At 37.7% G+C, this 25941-nt stretch overlaps 1 protein-coding gene and 1 pseudogene across 5 annotated transcripts in view; one reads left to right on the top strand and one right to left on the bottom strand.

Annotated features, from left to right (window-relative positions):
• JAK2 (Janus kinase 2) overlaps nucleotides 1-25941 on the bottom strand; it is a 209385-nt gene that overhangs the window by 168569 nt on the left and 14875 nt on the right. The window contains exons 3-4 of one of the 5 annotated variants that reach the window (XM_037797959.1): nucleotides 3517-3850; nucleotides 1571-1662 (exon numbers count right to left, since the gene is read on the bottom strand). The exons of 3 other annotated variants lie outside the window; for them this stretch is intronic. The gene's annotated coding sequence lies outside the window, so the exon portion shown is untranslated. The remainder of the gene's footprint in view (nucleotides 1-1570; nucleotides 1663-3516; nucleotides 3851-25941) is intronic. One more of the 5 variants, XM_037797960.1, reaches the window with a different exon arrangement.
• On the top strand, nucleotides 3792-5171 carry LOC119545189 (annotated as a pseudogene).

Below are 25941 nucleotides of genomic sequence, written 5' to 3'. Positions count from 1 at the left end.
AACATTTTCAGGACCTTGTGTTAGGCAATGGCTCCTTAGACGTTACACCCAAAGTACAAGCAACAAAATTAAAAATAGATAAATGGGACCTCATCACAATTTTTTGTGCCTCAACAGATTTTATCATGAAAGTAAAATGACAACCTACAGAATGGGAGAAAATATTTGGAAACCACATATCCCATTAGGGTTTAATATCCAGAATATATGAAGAACTCCTACAACTCAACGACAAAAAGGAAATCCAATTTTTAAAATGGGCAAAAGACTTGAATAGACATTTCTCCAAAGAAGCTACACAAATGGCCAGTAAACAAATTAAAAGATGCACAACATTAGTAGCTATTAGGGAAATGCAAATCAAAACCATGAGATAGCATTTCATAACCTACTATTAAGAATACCTACTATTAAGAAAAAAGAAAATAACAAGTACCGGAGACAATGTAGAAAGACAGGGACACTGATTTATTGTTGGTGGGAATGTAAAATAATGCAGGTGCTGTGGAAAACAGTTTGGCAATTCCTTAGAAGTTAAATATAGAATTATCATAAAACCAATCCATCATACAAGTAGATAAATGCCCAAAAAAACTGAAAGAAGTAACTCAGAGATTTACACACTTATGTTCATAGTGGCATTATTCACAATTACCAAAAGATGGAACCAACCCAAGTGTCAATCAACAGAGAAATGGATTAACAAAATGTGGTACGTACATACAACGGAATATTACTTCAGCCATAAAAATGTATGAATGCGTGCAACAACATGGATGAACCTTGAAGACATCATGTTGGGTAAAATAAAAACAAGTAGAACAAGCAAACTCATAGAGTCAGAATCTAGAATATAAGTTACCATGGGGTGGGGGTGAGGGCGGAGGGGAGGATAGAGAAGAGGAATTTAAGGCTTAAAATGTACAGGGCTCCTATTTGGAATGACGGAAATGTTTTGGTAATGGATGTTGGTGATGGTAGCACAACATCACGAACGCAAGTAACAGCACTGAAATACATATCTGAATATGATTAACAGGGGAAATGTTAGATTATATATATGGTAACAGAATAAAAATTATATTAAAAAATCCCTGGAACTAAACTACACAGTGAACCCTAATTTAAACCATGGACTTTAATACATAGTACAATTATTAAAATGTGTTATCATTAATTGTAACAAATGCTCCACACCAAGGCAAAGTGTTGGTGGTGGGGTAGGGTATGGGACTCCCATGTTTCATGCATGATTGTTCCGTAAACCCACAACTTCTCTAACAAAGAAAAAAAAAAAGATATGAAAATTGCCAAAAGACACCTGAAAAATTCTGAATATCACTAATCAACAAGGAAATACAAATTAAAACCATGAGATACCATCATACACCCATTAAAAATTCAAAATGTTAGAAAAGTTTTAGCACAACTGGAACTCTTGTTGCTGGTGGGAATGTAAAACATACAACCACTTTGCAAAACTGTTTAGCAGTTTTTTACAAAGATATACATACATGTAGCCTTGCCCCTGCAATTCCACTTCTTGCTTATTTAGCTATGAAGTACATACTTTTCCCTTGCCATTTCCTCCTTCAGGCTGTCTGGAATGAAGATATGATGACTACAGCTACAATGGCCGGCTCTCTTGCAACCATGAATAGTCTGGGAGGATGGAAGTCAGGGCAAAGGAGAGAAGAAGAAAAAGATAGCAAGTGACCAGCTTCCTGATAACCATGGAGCCACAAAGTCTAGTACAATCTAGTCTCAGACTTCTTTCACTTTAGAGAAACATAAATTCAATGTTATTTGGATTTTCTGTTACACGCAGTCAAACCAAATCCAAACTGACGCACTTCTCCAGATTTCAACTCTTCATGCAACTTTGAACATTTTAATAAATAGATAAATCTTTTCTTTGAAATGCTACTCAGCCAGGGCTCTCTATCCTGCTTTAAAGCTAAGTATTGCATAAGCAAACCCATATCAAAGAGATATGTTTTTTCAGTCCTTTATGGATTTAAACCAAAAAACACATTTACTTTTTGAAAAGAAATGTATTCAAAAAGGCATTCTCTCATCCATTTTAATCCTCAGGTCTGGTTAATAATTTTAGCAGTTTATGATAAAAGAAGCAAAAGGTTGCGATATGAAACAGTCTCATGGTGAAAGCCTACTGGACTTCACGTGGTTTCTTAGCTCAAATACACAAAAACCAACGAGGAAAAAAAGTTTGATTGGAAAATTCTATTATGGAAAAAGCTTTCCCTCTGTTCCTTTGTCCATAATACCATTCTAGAAGGCAAAGAGCTGTCTTCTCTTCCATTATCCCTCATCCTCTCCTAGTAACCCTAAAAATTTCTTTAAGAATGGTTTGAGAAAACTACAAAATCTATTGTTAAAGCTATTTGGAATGATATCTAAACACAATTACTCACTATTCATGTTCATCTAGATTCTGGTTTTGCTTCCGCAATTTAAAACAAAAACATATTGCAAGAGGCAAACTGTATGGTATGTGAATTATGTCTCAAAAAAGGTCAAATTTTTTTAAGTATGGCTAAGAACACAGAAGAAATGTTAAACAACTTCCTCAGATATCTGTTAGCATCAAAACAAATAAACTTTTGTCTTCATTACTTGCTATTTCTACTTTAGGTCTGTTGGTTTCTACCAGATATTCAGCTACCCAAATATACTTTTAAATTCACTTTTGCCCAATAATATTTAAACTATTTCTAATGCAATAACTTCTAAATTATAATCAAATATCTAAGTATGAAGATAGCCCAGAAAAGTTACATAACATGAGTTGCCCAAGGGCAAAGACAATCCAGTTTGAGCTTCCTCAATGGTAATCAGAATATCACATTTTCAACAAAAATCATCAGTAAACAATAATTTGTTCTATTTTTCAGCAACTTTTTTTAAAGTCTCAGATCTCTTTTTTATCAAATATAAAATAAAATTTACCATCATAATGACAAAGAAACATGACTGAGAACAATATTAGGGTGTTACAGAATTGTAGGATAAGCTCTCAAAGGCCAAGCTAACACTTGAAGAATGACAACTAGAAAGGAAAATGAAGAAGGTATCAATTATTTTCTAGCCTTGTCTACTTTCAAATACTTTGACATTTTAAGAAATTGAATTATTTACTCTACAATTCAACCAAAACAGAAGGACCCTTTCTTAAAGATCCTTTTTCTTGTCTCAGAAGCATTTCCCTCAGTTTTTTTCCTCAGTTATCTCAATCATTAAGTAGAAATTTTCTTTAATATGATACCATGAAAAATTACTTCCTTAATTAGGCTAACCCTAAAACAACTGTTTAATATAGTTTCTAAAATAATGTTTGTATTAATCACTAGAGCTGACATATATTCTAATTAATGTGTTGGAATTTAGCCATATTCCCTTTAAGTGTATGAGGTTTCCATTATTTTCTATTATTATTTGTAAAAATTTTAAAGTAGAAAAAATCATTTTTCCGGTAACAGCAGTAGTAAGTATTACATTTTTTAAAACTTAAAACCAATGTTCAGGCAGGGACTGCTGAAAAGCTGGAGGCCGTCACTCGTGCTGGGCTGGGGACTGTGACGGGCAAGGGGCCATGAGGACCGCAAGGTCCTGCGCTCCTCCCGCACATGGTGGCGGCATCTCGGCGGCCGCTGGAGTAACCGCTGTCATTGTTCTCCGTGCCTCCTCCTTCTCGCCTCAGCCCCTAACACCGCCGCGCTCCAGTTGGCTTGCTCTTGGCCCGGGATCCCTCTCAGGCTAGCGCGGCGTGGATGCGACTACCGGTCTGGGTTTGGGATTTGCACGGGAGTTGGAGGAGGGTCGGCGGTACCTGCGAGGCACGCAATGATGAGCTGCTGAGTGCAGCGCTTTGGGCCCCTCCGCAAAGAAGCCGGGCGGCTGCAGCATGTAGGAGGCGGTAAAAGCTTATTTTACGACTTCGGCAGTGTTCTGATGAAATGGAAAGAACTTTGATAAATCAACCATAATTATTTAGTGAGTATTGTGCTGGTTTGGATCTGTTATGTACCCCATAAAAGGCCATGTTCTTTTAATCCAATCTTGTGGGGGCAGACCTATGGTGGAGGGATCTTGTGATTAGTTTGTTTCCATGGAGATGTGACCCACCCAATTGTGGGTGAGACCTTTTGATTAGTTTATTTCCATGGAGATGTGACCCAGCCCATTCAAGGTGGGTCTTAATTTGGTTACTGGAGTCCTTAAAGGAGCTTAGAGCCCACACAGACCCAGAGGCTAGGACATGCGGACAGAAGGACGTTTGGAGATACTAAACTAAGAAATGAAGCCAGAGTTTGCCCTGTAGAAGCTAAGAGAGGACCCTCAGATGCTTAGAGAGAAACACACTGGGAGAAACAAGAAAGGAAGGACACAAAGGAGCTGAGACTGAGAGAGAGAAACTAAGACAGAAGCCCAGAGACAATTTTGGAGAAAGCAAAGGAAACCAGACGCTAATCCTGGGAGAGGCACAGCAGACTCCAGCCTTGTGCCTTCCCATGTGACAGAGGAACCCCAGATGCCATCAGCTTTTCTTCAGTGAAGGTCCAAGTACTTCAGAACATGCTCAAGAGGTGAGCACTTAACTATAGAGTTTGAGAATCTGGTAGAAAGGATGAAAGGGAAAGCCCAGGAAGCAGTCATCGGCTTCTTCCTGAGGAAGAAATTGTTGACCTAAGAGAGAGGCATTATGATTCTTTGCTGAAAAACAGAAAAATCTTGATATGAATGTTCAAAAACAGTTGGCCTTACATGAAGAAAAGTCTTAACTTCACAGCGTGAAGCAGCCAGGGCAGCAAGGCAGCAAAAGCTTTTGGAGCAAGAGAGGCAGAGGATTGTGCAGCAATACCATCCTTCTAACAAAGGAGAATATCAAAGTTCTGGACCAGAAGATGACTTTGAATCTTGTTTGAGAAATAAAGTCACAGTATGAAGTTTTTTGAAGTAGTAGACTCTCATCAGATGCTATAGTTTTGACACCAAATCCAGAAAGGAGTTGTGACTTAATGACCAAAACTAAATCAACTAGTGGAAATGACGACAGCACATCCTTAGATGTAGAGTGGGAAGATGAAGAAGAAATGTCATCTTTATTAGATGATCAGTGTTGCATCAAAACTGTCTCTTGGAATGAATAGAATGCTTCCAATGATAGAACATTCCACAACAGAGGAAGATATACTCCTTGATGCACTCAAGTATAGCAGCAAAAAGACTGGAAGTAATCCTACCTCAGCCTCTGATGATTCCAATGGGCTGGAGTGGGAGAATGATTTTGTTAGTGCTGAAATGGGTGATAACGGCAATTCTGAGTATTTTGGATTTGCAAATCCTGTATTTGAGCTGCATAAAGCACAAAGCAATCTGATACAGGTCAACAGAATTGATAAGGTAAAATTGTGAGATCCTGTTCATCAGTTATTACCAAATGTTAAAAATTAACTAGAATATATAAATGGTTGTGTTGAACTTTTTTGTAAATGGGAGGTAAGAAACTGTTTTGTAAATGTTTATTAGAAAGGAAAAGGAATGATAGGATATATCTGAACTGCTTCAGAATTAAGTGCAATTTCATATCTGCTTTCTGCATTTCAAGAAAAATCATTCTGTCACACCAAAAAAAAAAAAAAAAAAAAACAGGGAAAAAACCAATTGTGCCAGTTTGAATGTATTGTGTCCCCCAAACGCCATTATCTTTGATGTAGTCTTGTGGGACAGATGTTTTGGTGCTGATTAGATTTGCTTGGAATGTGCCCCACCCAGCTGTGGGTGATGACTCTGATGAGATACTCCCATGGAGGCATGGCCCCACCCATTCAGAGTGGGCCTTGATCAGTGGAGCCATATAAATGAGCTGACTCAAAGAGAAGAAACTAAGTGCAGCTGTGAGTGACGTTTTGAAGAGGAGCAAGCTTGCTAGAGAGGAACGTCCTGGGAGAAAGCCATTTTGAAACCAGAACTTTGGAGCAGATGCCAGCCACGTGCCTTCCCAGCTAACAGAGGTTTTCCGGACGCCATTGGCCATCCTCCAGTGAAGGTACCCGATTACTGATGTGTTACCTTGGACACTTTATGGCCTTAAGACTGTAACTGTGTAGCCAAATAAACCCCCTTTTATGAAAGCCAGTCCATCTCTGGTGTTTTGCATCCCAGTAGTATCAGCACACTAGAACACCAATGTTCACAGAATGAAGCCTATTTTGGAAAGTATACACCAGCAATCTGTGACTAGCATAGAAATCTCCTTGTAACACCATAAAATATAAAATGTCACTGTTTAAACTTTTGACCAAACAAGATATAATTCCATTATACTATGCATATTTATATCTTATCCCCTTTCTTTTCAGTGATATTTTAGGAGCACCATAACATAAGTACCATATTTGTAAGTTCATGAGAAATACTGAAATTTTTTAACTCATTCATGTCGAATTTTCTAGTATTAATGCATACCACCACTATACATATATAAAATGCTACAGAAACTAATAAAATATACAAGGTGAAATGACAGAGCTGTTTGTTGTGCAAATCTATCTGGAGAGGTGTGATGGTGGCAAGCAGGAAACACTTCAAGGAAGATCTGAAATTTGGAACATATTTAGGTGTAACAAGAGCATTCCCAGCAAAAAGAGTAATAAGAACAAAGGCCATGCTAAGCAGTTAATCCTGCGGAGAAAGGGAAAGGACCGAAAAGCTTCCTGGAGGTAATATAAATCAAATTGGGCTTTAAAATCATTCTGGCATCAGGGAAGGGAAGAAATGCTGGAGGCAGGATTGGAAGACTACTATTATAACAGATTCTAAGATAAAATGATGACAAAGACTTAAACTTAGAAGATCACCACTTGGACATGAGAGAAAGGGAAGACTCTAACCTGAATCCCAGATTTCTGATTGAGTGACTACATAAATAAGAAGTAGTGCTATGCACCAAGATAGAGAAAAAGGAAGAAGAGTAGATTAGAAAAGAAAGATGAATTTATTTGTAGATAATTAGCATTTGAAGCACCTATTGGGACAATTAAAAGGAAGATTCCCAGTATTCAGTTTCATAAGGAGTCAAGGATGATTTCTTGGTTTGGAATTTGAGAAGCTGGGTGCCCACTTTTATCATTGTTTCAAACTTAAAATCACCTACAAAACACTAAAGTGTTAATTATGGCTACTGAAGAGAATCTAAATATTAATCTTAACAGAAAAATAGAAATGTTAGAGGTTAAAAGGTGAAAGGAAAGAAGATAGTTAAAGAGAAGTATGGAAGATGTTCTGGTTTGCTGCCATTATGCAAAATACCAGAAATGGATTGGCTTTTATAAAGGGGATTTATTAGGTTGCAAATTTACAGTCCTAAGGCCATAAATGTGTCCAAATTAAGGCATCAACAAGAGCATACTTTAGTCTTTCTTCATTGACCTTTCAGTGAAGGTCAGTGGTGTCCAGAACACCTCTGTCAGTTGGAAGGCATCTGCTGATCCCTTACTCCCAGGTTCTGGTTTTAAAATGGCTTTCTTCAAAATGTCTCTGGCCTTCTGTCTCTCTTAGCTTCTCTCAGTTCTCTGCTTGGTTCTCCTGTAGCGTTTCTCTCTAAATATATGGGGGTCTTCTTTTAGTTTCTCCAGGGCAAACTCTGGGCTTTATCTCTTAGCTTAGCATCTCCAAACATCCTTCTGTCTGCATCTCCAAGCATTTCCAAGCATCTCCAAGCATCAGATCTGTATCAGCTCTTGAGCTCTCTTAAGTACTCCAGTAAACCGATCAAGACCCACCCTGAATGGGTGGGGCCCATACCTCCATGGAAATAACCCAATCAAAGGTCTTACCCACAGTTGGGTGAGTCACATCTCCATGGAAACACTAAATCAAAAGGTTCCACCCTAATCAAAAGACTAATAAGTCTGCCCCCACAAGACTGCATCAAAGAACATGACTTTTCTGAGGAACACAGTATATCCAAACCAGCACAGGAGAGGAACATTAATCTTACAAAGTAAGAAGTCAACAAATATTGCCTATGGTTGCTGGTACAAGACATAGTTATAGATATATTACTTTATGTTACAAAGATAACCAATATAAAAAGTAAAAATAGTGAAATGAGTAAGTTGAGGGAACAGGGAGAGACAAGGGGTGGTATAATTGTATTAAGAGATTTAGAAGTAACCACCAGATGTTACCAGAGTCAAAACTGGCTCCCTCTGTGGAAAGACTAAAGTAGGAAGGATAGTGTTTCTCATTGTGACTGGATTCTTTTGCCTTATAAGCTCTTTTGTACCCTTTAAATAAATAAATAAGTAATGGGGGTGGAAGGGAAGTAAGCAAATGTAAATGGAAAATAAGGAAATCAAGATGGCAGGTGAGGGTGAAAGGCAGCAGTGACTGAAAACCAATCAGCTGCTCCTCTGGACCATGGCCATCAAAGACTAACCTATCAGCTGGTATCCGTAGGGGTTCCTCTACCTTACCTGATCGTCAGTGATTTATTGCTCAATAAGAATAGTTCACTTGGGTTTACCAGAATCTACACTTCCCCAGTAAGCCTGCTAGTTCTGATAATCCAGGCAACATTATAAATGACAAACGTGAATTTTACAGTGAGAGGACAAAATCATTATTTGTTAGGAAACTAAATAAGCGCTATCATTTTCAGTTGGAGACTAATGTGAATCATTCCATTATAAAATTCAGTATCAATTGTTCTTGTAGTATTAATCATTCCTTTTATCTTAGAAAATGGTTTTTAATTTTGAAGCTGATAAAACTCTTTGGAGTCTAACACATCACTCCCCCCTGCTGCCTTCTTAAATGCTTTTAACAACAAGGGCTACTTCTGAATGTCTTTTAATATTATATTTCTCCATATAATTTATATCATCTTTTACTGGGGGAAAAAAAAAACCCTTCCAGATTGGGATGTTAAAACTACACTATTTCACTCTGGCCTATTACGGTATCTGGTATCATATTTTATGAAATAAATAAAGCATTAAATTTGAAACCAGGTAATTATGTAAGTTACAGGTAAAGAGAGAAATGACATGTAAGATAAATAATTCTTGAAGCCCATCCTACTCACATTAACTCCAAAACTCAACTTCTAAAGTAAATGCCCTAAACTTTAGTGGAATAACAGATCAAAATTGTCCCCATCTTAATTAGAACCTAGACTGAAAAAGTTATGCAGAAGAAACTTAAATAATAAAAATTCATTTTTTTTCTGGCACCTCAGACTGAGAAAAATTTTTGTCCATAGAGCACAATTTTATTTAAATACTAGAAACCTATTTGACAGTCTATGGGGATAAACAAATATAGCATAATAAAGTGCCTAGTTCTGAGAGCCTGTGTTTTCATCCCTGTTCTGCCATTCACCTATGTTCCGTGAACCCCTTTCCTCATCTGTAAAATGGAAAGGAAGGGGTTACACTGATGTATCTAAGGTGCCTTCCCACACTCAAACTGTAAATTCTGGCACTTTGCAGTCATAAGGCAAATAATGCACCTGGTTACTGATGCAGCCAGGTTAAACAACCTGGCCTATTGAATACATTCAAGTTTCTTTTACAATGGGACCTTATTCATTATATATATCCACTAAACCAAATGTTACCTTAGAAACAATGATTTAAACATGAACCTGCCCAACATGTTTTATGTACACACAATCCCTATGTTGCTGTAAGGAAAAAGACCAGTAGCTGTTTTCTTCTTGGATATCAACTTTGATTATGAAAGGACAGTGCAAGACTTAGATTGTAAATAGAAAATGATAGGGGGATCAGCGGAACTAACATGCAATTCTGAAGTTTCTCATTAAAAAAAAAATTTATGCAATACATGTGAGACTGAAATGGGATGTCAAATAAAAATATTTAATTATCAAAAAAAGATAAGACTTTAAAGTCACAACATATGGACCTTATTTGGATCCTAGTTTTAAAAAAACTATAAAAAGAAAAACCATTTATATATCATACAATTGGAAATTTGATCAGTTGCAGGATATTTAAAGATATTAAGGAATTGTAATTTTTTTCTTAAGAAAAGGAGTCCATGTATTTTAGAGGCACATACTGAAATATTATTGGAAGAAATGATATCTAGGATGTGCTTCAAAATATCACAGTAGTAGAGGAAGTGATAGCACAGAATTGGCAAAGATTATAAGGACTGTAAGTATGAATATATTCAAGAGTTTATGAGCATATGAGAGTTCATTATACCATTATGTAGTAAAGAACTTGCCCAAAGAGAGATCTGACCTTAGCCCTCGGCTGCTGTGCAATACCTAAAAGGAGGGTCTTTGTTTAGGGTGGGGGCTGGCCACATCCAATAGTCTTAGGGTAGGAGTTGGCCAGGCCAGAAAGATCAACCATGTGATTTGAGGAGGGAGGGGGAAAAGTTTGAGTCTTGCAATATCAGTGACGTGGAGATTGAAATCAGCCACAGATACAGTCAATCAATTAATCACGCCCCAGTAAAAATTCTGAACACAGAGGCTTGATAATATAATACACCGATGCCAGGAAGTAACACATCCCGACTCCAGGGGGAGAGGGCAATGAGAATCCTCCTGGACTCCTGTCTTATGCATCTCTTCCTTTCTCTGATCTTAATCCATATGCTTTTCCTGTAATAAACCATACCATGAGTATAAGAGCTTTCAGTGAGTTCTGTTAGTCTAATATCAATCCTGAGGATGGTTTGGGAAATCCTTCAAACTTGCAGCTGGTGTCAGAAGTAACGGTGGTCTTGTGAGTAGGCTCTGTGCCCTCTAACCCAAAATTGGCCCTAAGCTGTTCCAACATAACATAACTTTTGTTGTGTTCAAAATTCTCCATAAGAAAAAAGCTTTTTTAAAGGATATTTGTTGTATTTTATCCAGCATTTATAAATAAGAATGTTTTCAGATCGTCCAATAGAAAACTTAAGGAAATTGAGTTCCAAGTTGTGTTTACTGTTTTACAATTCATCTCTCTTAGGCAGGTTAATTAGCAGCTGAAGTAGTTCATAAAATTTACTATGAATTTTTCGTTCTAAAGACACTGATCTCCAAATATGATAAAAATTTAATTCATTTTTATTAAGTCAAAAAACAAAATGTCACTAATTATCCCTTAAAATATCCTGAACAGAATACTTTTAAGATGCCCAATACTGCTACCATTACAAATGTAAAATATTTAATCAAACAAAAGTCTTCTTTAGAACACTTAAATTGAACAACTAAATAATTTGCAAGAAAAAATACACTGTAAGAACTTATGAAAGATACCTTTTTCTTTTCACATAATATCAATTTTTTTTAACATTTAATTTACAGTCTAATTTAAGAAGCAAGAATCCCAATTCTTATCCCCTATCTAATCTAACACAGTGTGAGTTCTTAGGCTTCACTGCATTTCTTCTTTGACTGCCTTCATCTCTAAAATAATGAGGTATTCATTTGTACACTAAACTGAAACAATTTAAAGTCATGATTCTCACCCCAAGCTACAAGCTGAAATAACACAGGGAACTTTTTATATTATCAATGCCTGGACACACTCAAAATCAAACAAATAATTAAATGGTCTGATAGAAACTTCTAAATATGTCTGTGATGCTCCAAGATACAAGGGAAAGGTTAACATTCATGAAAAGAAGAAGAAATTACAAAAGAAAATAATTTCAGCAGAATATATGGGATAACAACAACCTGGAAACAGATGAAGAAAGGATTGGTAATCTGGAAAGCAGTACTAGGAAATTCACTCAGAAAGCAGCAATGAGAGACAAAGACATAAAGTTTTAGAAAGTGTAGTTAAAAACATGGAGAAAGGATCATGAGGCCCCATATTACATCTAATAGGCATTACGGAAGAAGAAACATTGGAAGTAATTATGGCTGAAAATTTTCCAAAACCAAATGAAGACATTATCAGATGTCAAAAGGGCACTCTGAATATCAAACAAGATAAATCAAAATAAATCTACACCTAAATATATCATAAGCAATATAAAGAACTTCAGAACAACATGCACAAAGAGAAAAAGTGAATAGCTACCAAACAGAAAAGGAACATTATCCACAAATGAATGAAAATTAAACTGACATCTTCTCGGCAGCCTCAATGGAGTAATATCTTCGAACTGCTGAGGGAAAATAAGCCAGGAAGCCAATTTTCAAGAACGAGAAAAAGGTATTTTTCAGACATTTAAAGCCATATAAAGACAAAATGTTAAACAACCCCCAGATTCTTTACTAAAAGAACTACTAAAGATACACTTTAGGCAAGATGGCTGCATAGAGAGGAGTGGAATTTAGTCAGTCCCCTGGAACAACAAATGCACAACCAGGAACAACTAGTAAATAATTTGGAATAACTGCTAGGGAACAACCATGACTGTCCACACATCATACACCAACCTGGATTGGGAGGAATGCCTTAGATCACAGCATAAAATCTGTAAGTAAAAGCTGCAGAATCATGCTGGGAGCCCCCTCCCCCCACAGCAGGCTGAGCTACAAAACCTCACTGTGGTAGAAAGCAGCACTCTCTCAGCAAGCGAATGTAGCTTAGCCCAACTCCAACCGGGGTTTTAATTAACAAATGTGGACTGCTGAATACAAGCTACAAACCCCTAACAAGCAGACAGAGGCTTTTAGTGACAACTGACATTAAAGAACTAGAGGACTCATCTGTCCTGGGAGGGGGAGCCCAGAAGACTGGGTGTTACCATTGTCCAATGAGTAAAATTGGGGGGCAGTGGACTGGCTCTGAAAGGGGGCTTTCTGTCCCCTTTTCTCTCTCTCAACCTGAGCGGCTCAGTAGAGAGAGCCTCAGCCATTTTCAGTTTGCAGCCCTGTGACCCAGACAAAGGTGGAGATAACAGAGTCAGAGAGACAAAGGAGCTACTCAGATGCATATGAGAAGTCCCTAGGGGGTGTATCTTCCCTAAGAGGAAGGAGGTGGGGCCCAGCTCTACTACCTATCTTCCCTTCAGAATCAGACCTCAAAAGCCTGGGGGAAAACAGCCAAAACAGAAACTAAAGGGGCCACACTTCCTTACACCAGTTGGGAGTGACAGGCTGACAGGCACCACATGCTGGATAGGTTAGGAAAAGCACAGCAGCTAGAAACCTCACAGGAAAGTCTGTCGATCTCTCACACACCCACAGGGAGACTTGAAACTGAATATAACCCCATTCTGAAATCTGAACCCAATTCTGGTCTGGGAAAATCTGACTGGGGTAACCAAGGAAACAGATGCAAAGACAACAGAAAACTAAAATCTACATTAGGAAGAACAAAGATATGGTCCAGTCAAAGGAAGAAACTTACACCTCAGTCAAGATACAGTTGAGATATTGTTTCACTTTAATGAAACAATCTACTAAAGATTTTCAAAGAAGTATGCTAAATCAAATCAAAAACCAAATCAATGAGTTCAGGGGCGATATACTAAAAGAGATGAAGGCTATAAAGAAAACACTGGGTGAACATGAGGTAGAAACTGAAAGTTTCAAAAAAACAACTGGCAGAATCTATGGAAATGAAAGGCACAACACAAGAGATGAAAAACACAATGGAGAATCTCCCTGGCAACATGGAATATGACTCCTGGGGAGGAATCTAGACCCAGCATCGTAGGATGGAGAACATCTTCTTGACCAAAAGGGGGATGTGAAAGGAAATGAAATAAGCTTCAGTGGCAAAGAGATTACAAAAGGATCTGAGAGGTCACTCTGGTAGGCACTCTTACACACAATATAGACAACCCTTTTTAGGTTCTAATGAATTGGAACAGCTAGCAGTAAATACCTGAAACTATCAAACTACAACCCAGAACCCATGGATCTTGAAGACGATTATATAAAAATGTAGCTTATGAGGGGTGACAATGTGATTGAGAAAGCCATGTGGACCACACTCACTCCCCTTTGTCTAGTTTATGGATGGATGAGTAGAAAAATGGGGGAAGAAAAAAAAGGCACCCAGTGTTCTTTTTTACTTTAATTGTTCTTTTTTACTTTGACTTTTATTCTTATTGTTTTTGTGTGTGTGGTAATGAAAATGTCAAGGGTTAATTTTGGTGATGAATGCACAACTATATAATGGTACTGTAAACAACTGAATGTATGCTTTGTTTTGTATGATTGCATGGTATGTGAATATATCTCAACAAAAAGGAATTAAAAAAAAAAACACAATGGAGACATACAACAGCAGATCTCAACAGGCAGAAGAAAACACTCAGGAACTGAAGAAAAAGACACCTGAAGTACTACACACAAAAGAACAGATAGGGAAAAGAATGGAAAAACATGAGCAATGTCTCAGGGAACTGAATGACAACATGAAGCTCATGAATGTACATGTCAGGGATGTCCCAGGAGAAGAGAAGGGGAAAGGGGCAGAAGCAATAGAGGAAATAACAAAAATAGAGGAAATAATGAAAATTTCCCATCTCTTATGAAAGACATAAAATTACAGATCCAAGAAATAATAAAAATAGAGGAAATAATGAAAATTTCCCATCTCTTATGAAAGACATAAAATTACAGATCCAAGAAGCATAGCATACCCCAAACAGAATAGGTCTGAATAGACCTACGCCAAGACACTTAATAATCAGATTATCAAACGTCAAAGACAAAGAGACAATACTGAAAGCAGCAAGAGAAAAGTGATCCATCACATACACAGGAAGCTTGATAAGACTATGTGTGGATTCTCAGTAGAAAACATGGAGGCAAGAAGGAAGTGATGTGATATATTTAAGATACTGGAAGAGAAAAACCACCAAGAATCCTATATCCAGCAAAACTGTCCTTCAAATATGAGGGAGAGTTCACAAGATTCTCTGACAGACAATGACTGCACTACAGGAAATACTAAAGGAGAACTACAGACAGATAGGAAAAGACAGGAGTGAGAGGTCTGGAACACGGTTTTGGGCGATGGTAGCACAACAATGTAAGTACAGTGAACAAAGATGACTGTGAGTATGGTTGAAAGAGGAAGGTTAGGAGCATGTGGGACACCATAAGGAAAGAGGAAAGATAGAGACCGGGACAGTGTAACTCTGTGAAACCTAGAGTGCTCAACAATTGTGATGAAATGTACAAATATGCTTTCACATAAGGGAGAACAAATAAATGTCAACATTGCAAGGTGTTAAAAATAGGGTGGTATTGGGGCAAAAATACAATCAATGCAGACTAGAGACTATAGTTAAAAGACACATTGTATTATGCTTCCTTTAATGTAACAAAGGCAATATACCAAAGCTAAATGCCTTTAAGAGGGGGACATAAGGGACGGTTATGGGACTCTTGGCATTGGCGATGTTGTCTGACTCTTTTATTCTACTTTAGGTTAACTCTGTCTTTCCTTTTGTTGCTTTTTAGCTGTCATGGTTTTTTTTCTTTCTTTTTTTCTTTTTCTTTTATCTCTCTACCTTCTTTGACTCTTGCTCCTTCTTTGTGGAATAAATAGAGATGTCCTTATGTAGATAACGGTGATGGTGGTGAATACATAAATATATGACTATACAGGGAACCATCGATTGTTTACTTAGGATGTAAAGTATGGTGGGTGAACAAAACCATCTTTTAAAAAAAATAGATTGATGAAGAAACCTTGAGGGCACTACATTGAGTGAAATAAGTCAGACACAAAAGGACAAATATTGCATGATCTCAGTGATATGAACTAATAATTATAATATGTAAACTCACAGACATGAAAATAAGTTACCAGGATATAGAAAGAGGTTAAAGAATGGGGAGCGGTTGCTTATTATGAGCAGAACGTTCAACTAGGTTGAACTTAAGTGTTTGGAAATGGACAGAGGTGACAGTAGTTGTGAGAATAACTAACAGTGCTGAATGGTGTGTGAAGGTGGTGGAAAGGGGAAGCTTAGAGTCACATATGTCACCAGAAGGAAAGTTGGAGGTTAAAAGATGGGAATGTATAAAACAGTGAATCTTGTGGTAGACAATCTCTGTGATTAACTGTACAAATATTAGAAATCTCTTCCATGAACTAGAACAAATGTGTGACACTATAACCAGAAGTTAATAATAGAGGGCTACATATGGAAAAAAATATACCTCTTGCAAACTATGTACTACAGTTAGTAGTATCTCAACACTCTTTCATCAACAGTAACAAATGTACTATACCAAAACTATGAGTCAATAATGGAGGAGGGGTGGTTAGGGGTATGGGAGGATTTGAGTTTTCTTTTTCTTTTTTTTTTTTTTTGTCTTTATTTCTTTTCTGGAGCAATGAAAATGTTCTAAAAATTGAAAAAAATATAATTGTGGTGATGGATACACAGCTGTATAATGGTACCGTGGGCAACTGATTGTGCACTTCGGATCTTTGGAAAATTGTTTAGTATGTGAACAATCTCAATAAAATTAAATTAAAAAAAAACAAAATAAAAAAGTAAGGTACCATATCACATCCATCACATTGGCAAAATTTGAAAGTCTAAATATACCAAGTGTGGTAGAGAGAATGAAAATCAGTAGAACTCAACTGTATTGGGGGATCAATAGGCTACACTTAATTAAGCTGAAGACATACATATTCTACAACCCAGAAATTCCATTTATATTTATAACCCTAGAGAATGTACTAACACATAAGGAGACACATTAAAGAATGTTCATGGAAGCATTATTTGTAATAATAAAAGAAAAGAAAAAACCTAAATGTTCATCAGTAGAGAAAGTGGTATATAAATCATGGGACCTTCATGGAGTGGGACTATTATACACAAATTTACATGAATAAACCAGAGCAAAATGTATCAAAACATGGATAAATGAATGTCACAAAATATATTAAGTTTAATGCTAATTAAGTAAGTCATTTAATCTTTCTGAGTCTCAGTTTCCACAACTCATAAAAAAATTAAAAATATAACAGCCATTCTTTCATAGGGTTATTGTACAGAGTAAAGGTGATAATCTATCTGAAACAATCTCACTCAGGAACTGACAATTTCCCTGGCTTCACATATTATGAGACTATGTTAGGACATTTTTTCCTCTCATTTATTAGGCAGTGAGGGTGAAAAAAATGGCAGTTCATACATGATGAGAAACAAAACTGCTGGATGTTATTCTCAGTGAAGTTTGGTCACACCATCACCAAACACATGCTGTCTTAGCTTGGATATTTTTAGTAGCAAACCCTGACACAAGAATTCTCATGAAAATAGATTATTTTGGAAGTGCAGGTAACATGGGTATAAAAGTTGGGAAGTGATACAGAAAAGGGAAGATGGCAAATAAAAGTGTACTATCAAGCCAGCTACCACAGTGAGCAAATGAAGCTTAACCCCACAGAGAAGCTCTAAGAAACAGTGAAAAAACATAATGCCTCCGAATTATTCCATCCAAGGAATGAGCTATAGAATTTATACAATACCAACTTGCCTGAGAAGTACTGGTTGAGAGCTGCTACTAGGGAGAGTTAATTCCATAGCACTTCTGGCTCATAACAAGCATTGGAAACATGGCTTCCCACAGTTCCAGGGAAAAGAGCAGCAGATATAGATGTAAATGCTAACAGTAGGAAGTTTGCTGCAAACACACTGAAGGTCTCATGGGATAAGGGTGGGGCACTGACAGTGTCTGCTACAGTGCTGTACTGTGCACTTTGGCTATTAAACAGAACAAAAGGAGATGACATGGTCCAAAACTTGTTCTTCCTCAAACCTCAAACCTCTTACATTAATTTTAATTACATTAAACTGAATGAACATGTAAGTTTTCTTTTATTCTGGTATTAAGAATGGTCTTCAAAGAGATCATGTTTATTCCTCAGTGATCAAAAACGGAAGGTCCTACTCATGTGGTACAACAAAAGTGGATTCCAGATGTATCAGAAAAGTAAATTCAGGAAAAAAGTTTTAAAAAGATAGTTTAAATTTTTTATATATTCACACCATAATCCATTATGCTGCACATTTCACCTGAATATAAACATCAGATGAAAATTTTATAAAGTCTGAAATGGTAGAAGCTATTGTGTTAACACATTTAGTACAAAGCCATGGTCTAAATTTTGTATAGAGGGTTTTTACGTGTTTTAAAACCAGAGTAATTAAACTATAATACATTCTTTTCACACTGTCATCAGTGTTTTATGGGAAGGGGGGGATGGTTATACTTTCATTAGCTGAAACTCAGTGTGTTTGCCAAAGACAAAAGCCTCTTTGAAGCTGATACATTAAAACAAAAGACGGAACATAAAAAAAAACAGTCGATTATATGCTGGTCTTTCTTCACATGTGCATGCACAAACTCTTCATCTAAAATACACTTATAAAACCTTTATTAGTTCTAAAAGACACTCTTCTTCGAATTACTAAAGAGGAGTAATCTCTGGGATAATCCAAGAGTCTCACTGACTATATAACTATATGAGTATCTCCTATAAACAACATTAAATGCAAAAGATAAATATTTTTAAACATAAATTCTGTTAGACTCTTGTTGAATGTATTTGATAGGCTTTGTAAAGTTCTTGTTGTAAACGGGATTTTCTTTCCTGCATAGTTTCTAATTAAAACTAACCAACAGAAATATTATACTACACTAATATAATATTAGTGTATTAAACTAGTGCATTAAAACGCCCATTCCAACAAGCTTTCAAGAACAATCACAACTACCAATAAACAAATAAAAAGGTATCGTCTTATTTTAATTGGATTATCATTATTGATGAGACTGGTATATTTGTTGTCCATGCATATTTCTTTATAAATTGTCTGTTTCTGTTTGTACCTCTTTCAAAGGTATTTCTTTTAATAATTTATCAGAGCTCTTCATATATTATACTTGCCGGAAAAATAACAGGAAGAAACTTACCCCACCATATCTTAAAACTTACTATAAAACAACTGTAACCAAAATAGTATTTGCATACGCTCAGATCAGTGGAACAAAACATCCAGAAATAAATCCACGTATACATAGGAACTTAATACGACAATTATAGCATTTCAATACAGTAAAAAAAAAGAATATGTCTTTACAAAAGGCACTGGCATAACTAGCAGTACTTCACACCACCTAGAAAATTAAATTATATATGAATTAAACATCTAACTATAAAAAACAAAACAATAAAAATACTGGAGGAACGCTTACAGAGATTTTCATCTGGGATGGAAAAATTTTCTTATGCAAAATAGGAAATCCAAAATCCACAGAACAGAGGTCACACAAATTGGCTGTCTGGGTCCATATTTTGACTTAATACAGTGGTTTTATTCCCACCTGACTTTCAATTCCACAGGTAGGGCACGCACTCCCTAGGTCCCCTTGGTCTCCACTTCTCCCTACCATCTTACATAACCAGGATTTTTATATACATCCAAAGTGCTGCCTGGCCCTGAAGTCATTCAAGTTTCTACTTCTCCAATAAAGAAAGAGATGGATCTATTATATTAAAATTTCAATTTCTCCTCAGAAAAGGTACCATAAAGAAAACCAAAAGACAAACTGAGAGAAAATACTTGCAGTATATATACCAAACAAGGAGTTGAAAATCCTAAAAAACACAGCACTTCCACAAACTTCTTTTTAAAAATGACAATCCACTAGAAAAATGGCAAATACAGAAAACCTTCTCCCAAACAGTATACAACTTGAGCACATACTGAACACTTTTAATACTGACCACAATGAAATACATGCTCAAAAATTAAAGAAGAAAAAAGTTCCTAAAAGGAGGCATAACAAAAACTAAAAATTACTTCAAAGTTAGTCTAACAGTTACCAGGAAACATTCTATGTTGAGCCTTTACTTCACTTTTATGTCATGCTTCTCTTTATATTCCTTCAAAATGATCTTATTCCTTCAAAATGACTTAAAATATTTTCAAGTATAAAAGTATCCTCTTTAAAATGCACTGCTGTTAGTTCTTATTCATGCTTTTCTTACTCAACCTCATACACATCTGAAGCTGGGCATTTCCAGTCATTTCTACATCTAAAAATCCTTCACAGCTGTACTTCCTATCTAAACCTAACAATAAGCCAAAAACAATAAAAGAAATAGAGAGATATTTTGAGTACATAAAATTATAAACACCATTATCAAAAGTTTAAAAAAAGAGGGAAAAACATGCAACAGAAAAAACATATACAACAAAAGTTTAATATACAAATAACTTTTACAAATCAACAACAAATGGACAAAGAATATGAATAGACATTTCATACAATAAATGCAAACAATCTCTAAAAAAAAAATGGTCAACTTCATTAATAATAATCAAATAAAAGTAAATAAATACAAGAAGCTGTACTTCCCTATCAAACTGGCAAAGACTAAGACTGACAATAGCTAGTGTTGGCAATGATATGACAAAAACAAGAATGTCTACAAATCTGTCCTTTTAAAAAAGACAAAAGTCATAGGCTACATATCTAAGAATTTTATGAAACTGTTTATAATAACAAAAAAAAATTTAAATGACATTAAAGGGGTCTAATAAAATAAACTGGTATATTTAGCCAACAGAATAAAGCTGTTGGCTTGTATTTTATCCTGTGCATAGCACAAAATGGACACTGAGTAAGTATTTGTTGAATGATTATTACATTAACAATTTATTGAATGAATGAATGATTAAATATTAATTGGTTTGTGTGTATGAGTGGGTGGGAGAGTGGCCGCACAAGTGAATGACTGAAAGACCAACTCAATGACCAGGTTACTGACTGCCTGAGTAAAAAAACCAAAGATGAATGCATGACAAAAAAAAACACAAACAAACGACAAACAAACTATGAACAAAGTCAAAAGACAACTTGGGGGAAATATTTACAATCCATTTCACAAAAAAACAGAGCTGTTTCCATTAGTATGTAAAAAAGTCTCACAAATCAAAGTAAAGGAGCAACAATCCAATAGAACATGGGCCAGAATGTGAGTGAACAATTCCCAGAAAAGGAAAATTAAATGCAAATTAAAATTATAATAAGTCTGTTTTTCACATCTGAAATTGACAAAAATCAAACCATTTAAAAACACACCTGATAGCTCAAATGATTATAAAGTTCTCCCTTACTCCAGAGTCAGGGCTGAACCCTATTGAAAGCTTTTACCCACTAGCCCCAACTTTTCCCTCTAGAACCACATTGTCCAATATAGTAGCTAGCTATCGAGCCCTTAAAATGTGGCCAGTACCAATTGAGATGGGCTGAAAGTATAAAATACACACCAGATGGTGAAGACTTAGTATTAAAAAAAAGAATGCAAGATATCTTACTAATAATCTGAGTAATAATTATATGTTGAAATACTATTTTTGATATATGGTAAAATAAAATTTATTATTAAAATTAAAAAAAAAAAAAAACACACCTGAGAAAGCCAGGAACTGCGTGGACTGGACACCACAGAGCAATCTGACTTTGGGCATACTTCATACAACACTCATGAAAATGTGGAACTGCTGAGATCAGCGAAATCTGTAAGTTTTTGCGGCCAGGGGACCCGCGCCCCTCCCTGACAGGCTCAGTCCCATGGGAAGAGGGGCTGTCGGCTCCGGGAAGGAGAAGGGAGAACTGCAGTGGCAGCCCTTATCGGAAACTCATTCTACTGATCCAAACTCCAACCATAGATAGACTGAGACCAGACACCAGAGAATCTGAGAGCAGCCAGCCCAGCAGAGAGGAGACAGAAATAGAAAAAAACAGCACGAAAAACTCCAAAATAAAAGCGGAGGATTTTTGGAGTTCTGGTGAACATAGAAAGGGGAAGGGCAGAGCTCAGGCCCTCAGGCTCATATGCAAATCCCAAAGAAAAGCTGATCTCTCTGCCCTGTGGACCTTTCCTTAATGGCCCTGGTTGCTTTGTCTCTTAGCATTTCAATAACCCATTAGATCCCTGAGGAGGGCCCTTTTTTTTTTTTTTAATTCTTTTTTCTTTTTCTAAAACAATTACTCTAAGAAGCCCAATACAGAAACCTTCAAAGACTTGCAATTTGGGCAGGTCAAGACAAGAGCAGAACTAAGAGAGCTCTGAGACAAAAGGCAATAATCCAGTGGCTGAGAAATTTTACTAAATACCGCAACTTCCCAAGAAAAGGGGGTTGTCCGCTCACAGCCATCAACCTGGTGGACAGGAAACACTCCTGCCCACCACCAGCCCCATAGCCCAGAGCTGCCCCAGACAACCCAGTGTGACGGAAGCGCTTCAAATAACAGGCACACTCCACAAAACTGGGCGTGGACATTAGCTTTCCCTGCAACCTCAGCTGATTGTCCCAGAGTTGGGAAGGTGGAGCAGTGTGAATTAACAAAGCCCCATTCAGCCACCAATTCAGCAGACTGGGAGCCTCCCTACACAGCCCAGCAGCCCAGAACCGCCCTGGGGGGACGGCACTCACCTGTGACATAGCACAGTCATCCCTCAACAGAGGACCGGGGGTGCACGGCCTGGAAGAGGGACCCACTCGCAACTCTCAGGAGCCACACACCAATACCAAGGACTTCTGGGGCAGTGGCAGAGACAAACTATGGCAGGACTGAACTGAAGGATTAGACTATTGCAGCAGCCTTAAAACTCTAGGATCACCAGGGAGATTTCATTATTAGAGCCACCCCCCCTCCCTGACTGCCCAGAAACACGCCCCATATACAGGGCAGGCAACACCAACTACACACGCAAGCTTGGTACACCAATTGGACCCCACAAGACTCATTCCCCCACTCACCACAAAGGCTAAGCAGGGGAGAACTGGCTTGTGGAGAACAGGTGGCTCGTGGATGCCACCTGCTGGTTAGTTAGAGAAAGTGTACTCCACGAAGCTGTAGATCTGATAAATTAGAGATAAGGACTTCAATTGGTCTACAAATCCTAAAAGAACCCTATCAAGTTCAGCAAATGCCAAGAGGCCAAAAACAACAGAAAATTATAAAGCATATGAAAAAACCAGACGATATGGATAACCCAAGCCCAAGCACCCAAATCAAAAGACCAGAAGAGACACAGCACCTAGAGCAGCTACTCAAAGAACTAAAGATGAACAATGAGACCATACTACGGAATACAAACGATATCAAGAAGACCCTAGAAGAGCATAAAGAAGACATTGCAAGACTAAATAAAAAAACGGATGATCTTATGGAAATTAAAGAAACTGTTGACCAAATTAAAAAGATTCTGGACACTCATAGTACAAGACTAGAGGAAGTTGAACAACGAATCAGTGACCTGGAAGATGACAGAATGAGAAATGAAAGCATAAGAGAAAGAATGGGGAAAAAAATTGAAAAAATCGAAATGGACCTCAGGGATATGATAGATAATATGAAACGTCCGAATATAAGACTCATTGGTGTTCCAGAAGGGGAAGAAAAGGATAAAGGTCTAGGAAGAGTATTCAAAGAAATTGTTGGGGAAAACTTCCCAAATCTTCTAAACAACATAAATAGACAAATCATAAATGCTCAGCGAACTCCAAATAGAATAAATCCAAATAAACCCACTCCGAGACACATTCTGATCACACTGTCAAACACAGAAGAGAAGGAGCAAGTTCTGAAAGCAGCAAGAGAAAAGCAATTCACCACATACAAAGGAAACAGCATAAGACTAAGTAGTGACTACTCAGCAGCCACCATGGAGGCGAGAAGGCAGTGGCACGATATATTTAAAATTCTGAGTGAGAAAAATTTCCAGCCAAGAATACTTTATCCAGCAAAGCTCTCCTTCAAATTTGAGGGAGAGCTTAAATTTTTCACAGACAAACAAATGCTGAGAGAATTTGCTAACAAGAGACCTGCCCTACTGGAGATACTAAAAGGAGCCCTACAGACAGAGAAACAAAGAAAGGACAGAGAGACTTGGACAAAGGTTCAGTACTAAAGAGATTCGGTATGGGTACAATAAAGGATATTAATAGAGAGAGGGGAAAAATATGACAAACATAAACCAAAGGAAAAGATGGCTGATTCAAGAAATGCCTTCACGGTTGTAACGTTGAATGTAAATGGATTAAACTCCCCAATTAAAAGATACAGATTCACAGAATGGATCAAAAAAAAATGAACCATCAATATGTTGCATATAAGAGACTCATCTTAGACACAGGGACACAAAGAAACTGAAAGTGAAAGGATGGAAAAAAATATTTCATGCAAGCTACAGCCAAAAGAAAGCAGGTGTAGCAATATTAATCTCAGATAAAATAGACTTTAAATGCAGGGATGTTTTGAGAGACAAAGAAGGCCACTACGTACTAATAAAAGGGGAAATTCAACAAGAAGAAATAACAATTGTAAATATCTATGCACCCTGTGGAAAGCCGCCGCCGCCGCCGCCGCTGCGGGCGGGTGCTCTGCGCACGGGAAGCCCCCGGGCCCGGGTGGGCTCGTACCGGGCCGCGTGTGTGTGCCGTTTGGGAAGCCGCGAGCGCCCGGCCGAGGGGTGCCGGGGCGCGGGCGTCTGCGCTGCTGCCCGGGGAGCCGGCGCCGAGCCCGCGATCGAGTAATGCCCAGCGGCCCGCCCGGTCCCGGCTCCCACTCTGTGGAAAGCCGCCTCCCGAATCGGGCCTAGCGTATGCGCTGCAGCCTGCTCCAAAGTCCCCCCGCCCATCGAGTGGTGCCAAGATGGCGCCCACATCCTGCTTCCGGCTTCTGATGTATGTAACCACCCGCTGTATTCACCAATCATGCTTGTGTGCGTGGCGTTAGCCCATTGGATACACGCAAGGTTTATAAGAAAGTTCCCGGGCAGAGCTCGGGGAGACAGCCCACAAGGAGCCGTACCTGACGGCCGCATCGAGGTTGTTCTCCCCCGAGGTGTCTCGCCCCGGGTGGAACCTGTAAAGATGATGATTGCCTAGTCTCATTAAAAGTTTATTTGCTTTACCACCGCGAGTCCTGAGTGATCACAAGTGCTCCGGGTAAGACGTTGTCCGCACCCTCTCTCCCCTTATCTCTCTGGTCCCCATCGCCGGCCGACCGAGGACTCGAGGCGGGGCGGAGAAAGCGCCGGACAGCACCCAATCAAGGTGCCACAAAATACATGAGAGAAACACTGGCAAAACTAAAGGAAGCAATTGATGTTTCCACAATAATTGTGGGAGACTTCAACACATCACTCTCTCCTATAGATAGATCAACCAGACAGAAGACCAATAAGGAAACTGAAAACCTAAACAATCTGATAAATGAATTAGATTTAACAGACATATACAGGACATTACATCCCAAATCACCAGGATACACATACTTTTCTAGTGCTCATGGAACTTTCTCCAGAATAGATCATATGCTGGGACATAAAACAAGCCTCAATAAATTTAAAAAGATTGAAATTATTCAAAGCACAGTCTCTGACCACAATGGAATACAATTAAAAGTCAATAACCATCAGAGACTTAGAAAATTCACAAATACCTGGAGGTTAAACAACACACTCCTAAACAATCAGTGGGTTAAAGAAGAAATAGCAAGAGAAATTGCTAAATATGTAGAGACGAATGAAAATGAGAACACAACATACCAAAACCTATGGCATGCAGCAAAAGCAGTGCTAAGGGGGAAATTTATAGCACTAAACGCATATATTAAAAAGGAAGAAAGAGCCAAAATCAAAGAACTAATGGATCAACTGAAGAAGCTAGAAAATGAACAGCAAACCAATCCTAAACCAAGTAGAAGAAAAGAAATAACAAGGATTAAAGCAGAAATAAATGACATAGAGAACAAAAAAACAATAGAGAGGATAAATATCACCAAAAGTTGGTTCTTTGAGAAGATCAACAAGATTGACAAGCCCCTAGCTAGACTGACAAAATCAAAAAGAGAGAAGACCCATATAAACAAAATAATGAATGAAAAAGGTGACATAACTGCAGATCCTGAAGAAATTAAAA

The sequence above is a fragment of the Choloepus didactylus genome, chromosome 10 (genome assembly GCF_015220235.1).
Source record: "Choloepus didactylus isolate mChoDid1 chromosome 10, mChoDid1.pri, whole genome shotgun sequence".
NCBI lineage: Eukaryota > Metazoa > Chordata > Mammalia > Pilosa > Megalonychidae > Choloepus > Choloepus didactylus.
The sequence above is the reverse complement of the archived record's forward strand: the minus strand, read 5'-3'. Positions and strand labels throughout refer to the sequence as shown.